The 9,268-nt window shown below is 36.8% G+C and overlaps 1 pseudogene across 1 annotated transcript; it reads right to left on the reverse strand.

The window, feature by feature from the left end:
* Nucleotides 1–3,507: 3,507 nt before the first annotated feature.
* LOC308697251 (interferon-inducible GTPase 5-like) lies at nt 3,508–6,898 on the reverse strand (annotated as a pseudogene). Its single transcript, XR_014032257.1, has 2 exons — nt 5,295–6,898; nt 3,508–5,055 (listed from the first exon to the last, which is right to left on the reverse strand). The product of XR_014032257.1 is annotated as an interferon-inducible GTPase 5-like (transcript).
* Nucleotides 6,899–9,268: the final 2,370 nt, after the last annotated feature.

The raw sequence follows: 9,268 nt of genomic DNA on the forward strand, positions 1-9,268 counted from the left end.
CAATGTGTTTATTCATTTGGTGCCTGTGTGTAAGACATGCATGCAAACGGTACGGTTTTGACGCTTTGATCTGGGCATTCACTTTTTGTGTTTTAGCAATTGGGAAAAACTGTAAACATTTAATTTAAAATAAAATAATGTCATTAAAGACAATACGTTTTCCAATATATTTTAATCAGAATTAATGCACCACTTCAAGGACAAGGAAATGGTTTAAGAAAGTGGATGAAATGCTAAAATTAGTTAAAACTAAAAATAAATATTGTAATCATTTTGATATAATTTAACTGTATTTTTTTATTTTCCTATTGTGGACACACTGGGTGGATATCTGCATTCACTGAGGCTTAAAATAGCATGGTATGTTTATTCAGATCTGCACTGATCTTCTTTTGTTTCCTGAAGGATAACAATTAATGAATTGTAATGAAAGTACTTACAAATACGCAAAATCATGTGGCATGAATAATAAGAAAAACTCCTTAATCCTTGATAAATAATTACAAATAAATAAACTTTTAGTTTAAAATAAAATAACTTTATTTAAAGTTATTATTTGGCTGATTGGAGTATGACAGAGTATTCAAACCTGTTCTGTATGAAAAGCAGTACAATGAGAATAAAGAGCGTCAGGACTTTTGTCAAACGCAGGCACTGCCTCAAAAGAGACCGATTGTACACACACTGGTTTGAAGGTTAAAAGGCTAAATGTTTTCTCGGTGCTAAGAACGTCTGACATTTGCATCCAAATACACACATGTAAATCTTTATTTTGGACTCATCAGGAACAAACAAAATAATGAAAAGGCTAAATAAAATATTGTGATTACTGAGCAATGTATTGTGATACCCAGACATTTCAGTTGAAACTCCCATTTGAACTGCGAGGAAGATCATATGGGTCTTTGATTTTGTGATCATCAAGATATACTGTATATGAAACCTTACTTTTTGCATTAATTTTTAGTTTTGTAAACGGATTTGCCCTGCCCACTTTAACAAACTACAATATCAGTTGATTTATGACAGTTGTTACTGTGGCAATAGTTTAAATAGCTGATTGTTGAAACAGCTGATATTAAATCTTGCTATTCTGTTTGTAGACTTACCCATGACACCTTACTGTACCATCAAAAAGTTCAGGGAGAAGTACATTTTTAATCTCAAAACAAATTTCATATTTTTCCGTCATTGTCTTTTGATGAACGAAAACGTTCTATCAGCTCAAAATTGATCAGAAATTACTCTGCTTTGCTCTTTGCAATTTTTTTGTTGTTGTTCTTCCTCCTCCTTGTACCCATATTTTTACAGTACTGTACCCTGCATCTCACAAACTTGTCCTTTGTCTCTGTGATACTGTAATCCTTGTTCTTTGTTGATATGAATCTGCAACCAGTCAAAGTCTATTGAGCAGTCAGTACTGTTAACAAATGGAGAGCACAATGTTCAGGGCCATACAATGTGTTCATTGTACAGTATACAGCCTACAATGCACTGTACTACAGTATACAATACTAAAATCAAAGGACTAAACATGTGATCAATGTGCTTCTTGTCTTTGGGCATCATTTGAAACAGGTTAAATCAATTTTGAGTGGTTGTGTTCAATCAGTGACGTGTGTTCTCTATTTGTATCTGATCGTTGCCACTTGTGTGTACCAGTATGGATGATGTGCATTAGAGTGCAGAATGTGTTTTGAGAATGAGAATGTGTTTAGAGTTTTGCTGAAAAGTCTACGTGAGATCTGCAAATTGTGTTTTACCATGTGAAATGGTTTAAGGTATTGACAACAGACTGCACAATTAGCTAAATGAGTTCAGGCAACTGAGAACTTTATTCAGCCAATGGGTTTTAGTGTTTTAGCAATTGAGAAAAACTGTAAAGCACAGGTGTGACCACTTGAACACAGCAACTCAAAATTGATCACACTTGTGGCTAATGATGTGAGGGAACATATACAGTAAGCCAGTTCAGAGAGCACTGGTTTGTGAGGCCCTACAATGGATAGAAATCTGAGAGGAAGAGTTCGTGTGAGAGGAGGTCGAGGTGGTCGAGGTGGTCAGCGAAGACAAAGAACAGTAATATATGATGAAATCAGAGCTACTGTGATTGACCATGTTCTTGTCCATGGTATGAGCATGAGGGAGGCTGGACAAAGGGTACAACCAAACATCAGTAGATTCACTGTGTCCACCATAATCCGAAGATTTAGAGAAGAGAACAGGTAATTACCTTTTTTTGACATTATAGTACAGTATGTAAATGTTGACAGCAATTACTGTATGACATACTATATACTGTACCACAGTATACTGTAAGTAAATGTTTCAGTACATCACTGTACCAATGTACTGTAGTATTGTAATGGAGGGTTGGTCTAACTGTTTGTAGGCCTATATTCCATGTATATTTTTTGTAACTCCATGTTCTCTTTTTGTAGAATTGAAAGACTGCCACATGGGGGTGGGAGGACAGGTATGTTCTCCCCACACCAAGAGACCCTAATTGTTGATATGGTCCGTGAGAACAATGCCATTAAGCTGAGTGAAATTCAGCAGAAGATCATTGAGGACCGTGTAAATTTTGAGGGTATCAACCTCTCTACTGTTGATCGTGTCCTCAAGCGCAACAGACTGCGCATGAAACAGCTATACAGAGTGCCCTTTGATCGCAACTCAGACAGAGTCAAAGAGCAAAGATTCCAGTATGTACAGGTTGGCATATATCCAGACACATTCAATGTTGATTACTCTAAGTAGTGATTTACTGTAGTGGCCTAAATCACTTTTTCCGTATCACTTACAAAACTATATCTATTTCTACAGAGGGTTTTTCAACTGGATGCAATGGAAAGACCCCATGAATACATCTACATGGATGAAGCTGGGTTTAATCTCACCAAAAGGAGAAGGAGAGGCCGTAATGTGATTGGCCATCGGGCCATTGTTGGTGTTCCTGGGCAGCGTGGTGGCAATGTCACATTATGTGCTGCCATCAGCAATCATGGGGTTGTCCACCATCATGCCAACCTGGGGCCCTACAACACTCACCAGCTCCTCATTTTCCTCAATCACATGCGAGATGCTCTGTTAGGGCAGCAGGATGAGCATCCCATCTATGTTGTTGTTTGGAACAATGTAAGTTTTCACAGAGCCCTCCAGGTTAGAGAGTGGTTCAATATGAAACAAGGTTTTATCAATCTTTGCCTTCCACCGTACTCCCCTTTCCTAAACCCCATTGAGGAATTCTTCTCCTCATGGCGGTGGAAGGTATATGAACGCCAACCTTACACCAGGGTAAATCTCCTGCAAGCCATGGGACTTGCCTGTGGTGACATAGGTGTGGAGGCATGCCAAGCCTGGATACGGCATGCCAGGGTTTTTTTCCCCGTTGCCTGGCCAGACAAAATGTGGCCTGTGATGTGGATGAAGTCCTGTGGCCTGACCCAGTACGGAGACATGATGCTGTGGCTGAGTAATGCACTTATTTGTATATTTTTGTACTTTATTTTTACATGGGCTTACTGTACACAAGTGTCAAACGCATAAGATTTCTGTTTGTTTTTACAAGTGCTACGTGTAAATGCACAAGATTTCTGTTTTGTCTTTTTGTATAAGTGCTAAATGCACAGGTTTTTTTTGTTTAGCAACATGCATTTAGCCTACAGTGAACAAACATATTTCTCCAGCTTCATGTCCTGAGCATTGTGTTTTCTATTTTTCTACGTAGTGTTTAGTGACTGTTCAGTAGTGTTTTTAATTTTGATTGACTCGGGGCACGATTTGACAACATAGTTCAGTTTTGAGCACAGATTGAGGTGAAAGAGTCTGAGGTTTTGTGAATGTAGCTTGAAAATTGGGTTTTGTGTTCACAGTTTAGAGAAAAGGAGAGCAGCTTTCAAGAAATGTGTCTTAGCAATCAAGAAAAACTGTAACAGTTTTTCACTGTAGCACTTTTACTGTTAAAATCACGATCATTTTTTACAGTGTATAGATATCTTTCGAGAACTATATGTTTTAAACAATGTGTTTTCTAGTTTTTGGTGTATTGTTTACTGACTGCTTGATAGTGTATATCATTTTGTTTTTAGGCGAAAGCTTCATTTTGCAAGAGGAGTCAGAGGTTTTGTAAATAGTGCTTGAAGATGAGGTTTTGTGTTTAATGTTTTCAGAAAAAGGAGCAAGGTTTCAGAAATTGTGTTTTAGCAATTGAGAAAAACTGTAATCACATCTGTATTTTAAATAAAATGTAAGTTGCTTTGGATAAAAGTAACAGATAATTAAATGCATGTAATGTGAATACAACATGAAATCTACATCATACGTCTATTGGATATTTTGTAGCCTATTAAATGTCATACATGTTTTTTGTCTATAAATACCCTAATAGCAATTAGTTCTAAACGCTGTTGAACATTCTTGTCTTTTACACTTCAGTCTCCAGTGAAGCCATCAGCACGTTCCTGGCATCATCAGCGATGTCATTCAGAGCTCTCTTCAGCATTCTAGAGACAGTCAGATAAGACAGTCCTCCTGCCACCAAACTGCCAATAATAGGAATAAAGCTCACAAGTAACTCAACAGTATCTTCTGATATAAGAACAGATGCAGCACCCAGCAAGGTTAATATTGAATTTGTGTCTATCCCTTGATGCAGAGGAGACTTCATCAGACTCTTCAATTCCTCTACGGATTTCCCAGATCTTTCACAAAGCTTCTGAAGGGATGGATCATCCAGACCAAACGCACTGTAGTACTTTCTCAGCTCATCTGCTATGATGGCTATATCTGCAGTGATCGAAAGACCAGGAAGAGGAATAACAGCTATACAAGCAGACAGGAAAGCAACTTTTCCAATGTTTTCCTCTAGAGCTTTCTTCTTTTTCTCATTAATATTGTGTGTAATATTTGGCACAGCCAACATCAGCACACGTCTCTTATGCTGTGGAAGCTCTTCCTCCATCCTCTCCTGCAGCTGATTTAAATCATACTTGCCGAGCTCCCAACCAGAGATCAGGAACACGACAGGATCCTCTATACCGATCTTTCTCAGACCTAGACAGAAACAGGAAATATTTAAAAAATAAAGGATTATTACATATTTTATAATCATAAATTAATAAATAATATAGGCTAATAAATTATTATCAGTGTAATTAAAATTATCATTGTTTTTACATGAGAAAAACATATTGGTTTAATACATTAATCGTAAAGATAAATCTCTTAGATAAATCTAAATCTCTTAGATAAATCTCTTTGTTGCTCAAAACATGGGAACTGAATAAACTAACCATTTACACAATCCTTTCGGATGGTATCCAGTGTCTTTTTCTTGTCAAAGCTTTTCTTCCTCTTTTCAGCATCAATGCTTGAGTCAATCTTAGAACAAACAAAATAAAATGTTTTCCCCATTCTCATGATCTCTTTGGCCAGCTGAGTGTGGCATTCTCTGAACCGATCTGAAGCAATGATGATGAAAAAATCATAGCGTTCAAACGGAACCAGTTTAAGATACTCGCCGGCTTTGAAGTTTGGTGTTCCAATGCCAGGAAGATCCCACACTTTCACATTTTTGTATTTAGGGTGAAGGTAAACCTCTGGTTCTGTAGTGGTTTCCACTACCTGTTTTGGCAGAGCCCTCTTCTTCATCCCCTAGACCCCTGAATGCATTGACAAATGTGGACTTTCCAGAACCTGACTCTCCCGTCACACCAATGTTAAGTTCTACAAGATCTTGCTTTTTGAGGTATTCTTTGATTGTGTTTATCGCTGATAGGAGATCCTGAGTAGATATGGAATCTTTAATATTCTCCGGTTCCTGGTGAGTTATTATACAGCGATCTTCAGACATAGCCATCCTAAAAAAGATCTGTCAACAGTGTTATAAAAAAATGCTTTAGGAAATATGTACAAACAACAGCTTATGCCATGATATTTAAATGTCTGAAGTCCCTTTCCATGCTGGAACTCAAGAGTCCTTTATTTTGCTTATCATAGTTGGTCCTATAAAGAAAATCAAGATCAGTTTCTCAATCTCATATTATGTTTCAAAGCACAAAAGATGCAAGAAGTGCTGTCGTTTCCTTCACAAATGTGAAATTCACTGTTGTAAGAATTCATTACTAATAATGCAAGGTTCATCTGCCATTTTAAATGTTGTATTTGATTGCTAAAATAAAGCACACAACAGTATTGCTAGACACATACATAGCCTACTTGATAAATGTTTGTATTTTGCTGCCTCACACTGGTCATGTATTTTTGACTTTCAGTTTACAACATTAAAGGAGAACTCCGGTCAATTTTAACATCAATTTGTCATTACGCATAGGTTTAGTTACCTATGATCACGCGCATGAACTCGGCAATCGACTACTTTGGACTTCAACCGAAAACAGGATGTAAACACAGGTATTTGCGCTGGCTTAAATAACATAATTTTTATACATATCTTTCACATCTACTGCAGTCAGATTCACTCGTGTTCACTCTGAAGGAATCACTCACATTTTCTGTGCACTTGTAATGACACATCAAGGATGTTAAGAGGCTAAAAGCAGGTTTAGTACTTGCCCCATTGAAGTCAACAGGGTGCAAATTTTAAAAATAGAATAACTCGGTGTAGGCAACACCGATTTTTGTCGTTGTTCTCTGTATTGACAGCACTCCAAATGTACAAAAAAATGAGCTCAATGTTAAAATTGACCGGAGTTCTCCTTTAACGTGATTGCTGTCAAAACATCTGGATGTGCAGTGAAACAGTAAGAATTCATTACAATGGCGACCGTAGAGACCTTACCCAAATGTTCGGTGCAATTCACACAGCAACAACTTGAACCCTTTGTTTGAACTTGAACTTTTCCACTGCAATACTGTCACTTTCACTGCAGCTGAAACAGGCAGAGACTTGTAAATACTTGTCAGATAGCCTATATATAAATAGTCTATATATGGCCAAAATAGATTCTATTGGTTAATATCTACGCATAAACACCACGATAGACCTAACGCGACACGATATGATACAAATAACAGCCAATCAGAAGTGTGTGCAGTTCTCACTCGCAACACGCTGCACAGATGAAGTGCGTAAAACTAAAAACACAACTTGCACATACACGATTTTCGCGATGCGTCTCCATATTATGGTAGGCTATTACTTGTGGAACTTCAGGGATTTGTCATATAATAATCAATGTTTCTCAACTTACAGTTTCATCATGCCTCTAGACGTCTTGAATATTCCAAAATGTTCCACCAGAGGTCTCTGTCGCATTAGGGTTTTACATGATAAACGGTCTCAAACACTTCTTCAGATGTGCTTTCCCCCCCAGAGATGTCTGAGGTTGTGCGCGCGCATCATAGGCTCAGGTGGTATTCTATGCATTTACAGCAAAGATGACACAATGACCTTTACTGAAAAGCTTCTGTTAAATGGAAAGTCTGTTAATAAATTAGTGTGAGGGAGGCGAAATGGGGTCATAGCCTGTGACTACCTTGTTGAAAGATAATTGTGGAACAGATGTGACTGTTTTATTGCAAGATAAACATCATTGTGAGATCTGGATCTATTCGCACAACATATAGGCCTATTTGCTGCTTGCTTTTCTATGCAATGCCCTCAGAAGATAACGTAGAAGCTTAAGAAACCAGGTTACATGAAAGGGCTTGACCAGGCACTACAATAAACTATATGGTTAACTTGTACAAAAATGACTGTCTTCAAGTTAACATAAACCCCCAAAAAGTATGCTGATGTTAACATAACAATGTAACACTGTGACAACCAGTTCATTTTGCTTATAACATCTACATAGTTTCCTGAAAGATAGTTCAGATATATATATATGTTTGATTCATGAATACAAACAAACACATCTTTATTTCTATCTTTTTACCTCTCAGGGAGATGTTTTCCTTATTGGTTACTGTATTACAACCATCTTTCCTTGCTGTTGATGGTGTGATGCTCTTCAGATCATGAGAACAACAAGAAGAGAAACGAGGAAATTATAATCAGTGTAGCTTCGTCAGCAATGTCCTTATCTGGCGTTTCTGTTTACTGAACCTCTGTCCACCCATTATTTTCCCCACAGTTGAGATTTGAATGTTTGTGTGCCCGAATCAACGTGAAGACTGTTATGTTTTATTTTGAAAACTACATTTTTTTGTCTAGAGGGAGTGTTAAGGGATAGTTGAGGTTAGATATCTCACTAAAACAACTTTGAAAGTCTATCGCTCTCACTCACACACACAACCATACACACACACACAAACTCACACGTTTGTACACTGTGTTCCAAGACATGTCTAGCTCTTTAGAATGTTCTGTCCTGCCTCAGCACTATTTATCAACTCCCCACACTGTGTGACACACGTAACATGAAATCTTATACATCTCAGAAAGATCAGTTACATATGCTGCAGCTGCTGCAATGTACACACCAATACAAATACACAATGTATTTGCAGGTGGATAATAATAGATATAACACTAACACATGTTGGGTTTCCATGTTTAAGGGACATTCCCCATAGACATAATGACTTTTATAGGTCTACTGTACTATGTATTCTATCCTCTATATAACACAACCCTCACAAAAAAAAAAAAAAAATGTTGTTTTAATTTTTACATTTTCAAAAAATAAATAAAGATAAGCTGTTTTCATCATGGGGACCAAGATGTCCTTAAAACATAGGAAATACCAGAACCACACACACACACACACACACACACACGTTTGTTTCACTCTATTTGTGAGGACATTGCACAGACTTCCATCGATTTTATATCAGTTTAATGATATTTTCGCCTAACCCAACCCCCAGACTTAACCATTACAGAAACATATGCAAAACACTACATTTAAATGAATATTGGCCCATTAAAACTGTTTAACTAGTGAGAACTTAAAAGTATACTTAGGTGTTCTACATACTTTATATTGACTGATTGGGGAGATACTATTGCTTGTCCTACCCTAAACACTGTGTTTATTCTGTTTGTTTTGAACTGGAATTTCATATAGGAATTTACTTCAAATCTACTAAAAAAAAAGTATATGTATATTTCAGGTATAACAATTAATTCCTAAATAGGAACATTGTAGTGTAAAGTGCAAAATAATATATAAATACTAAATTATAAGTTTAGAATAAAAAAAAATACAAGTACACTTGCAGTATAAAACTGCTAAATTAGTAGTTAACAAAGCATAATTCAAAGTGTACTTTCATAAACTACAAAATGTGCTACAAGAAT

The sequence above is a fragment of the Scardinius erythrophthalmus genome (assembly GCF_964197995.2).
Source record: "Scardinius erythrophthalmus genome assembly, chromosome: 10".
Classification (NCBI taxonomy): Eukaryota; Metazoa; Chordata; class Actinopteri; order Cypriniformes; family Leuciscidae; genus Scardinius; species Scardinius erythrophthalmus.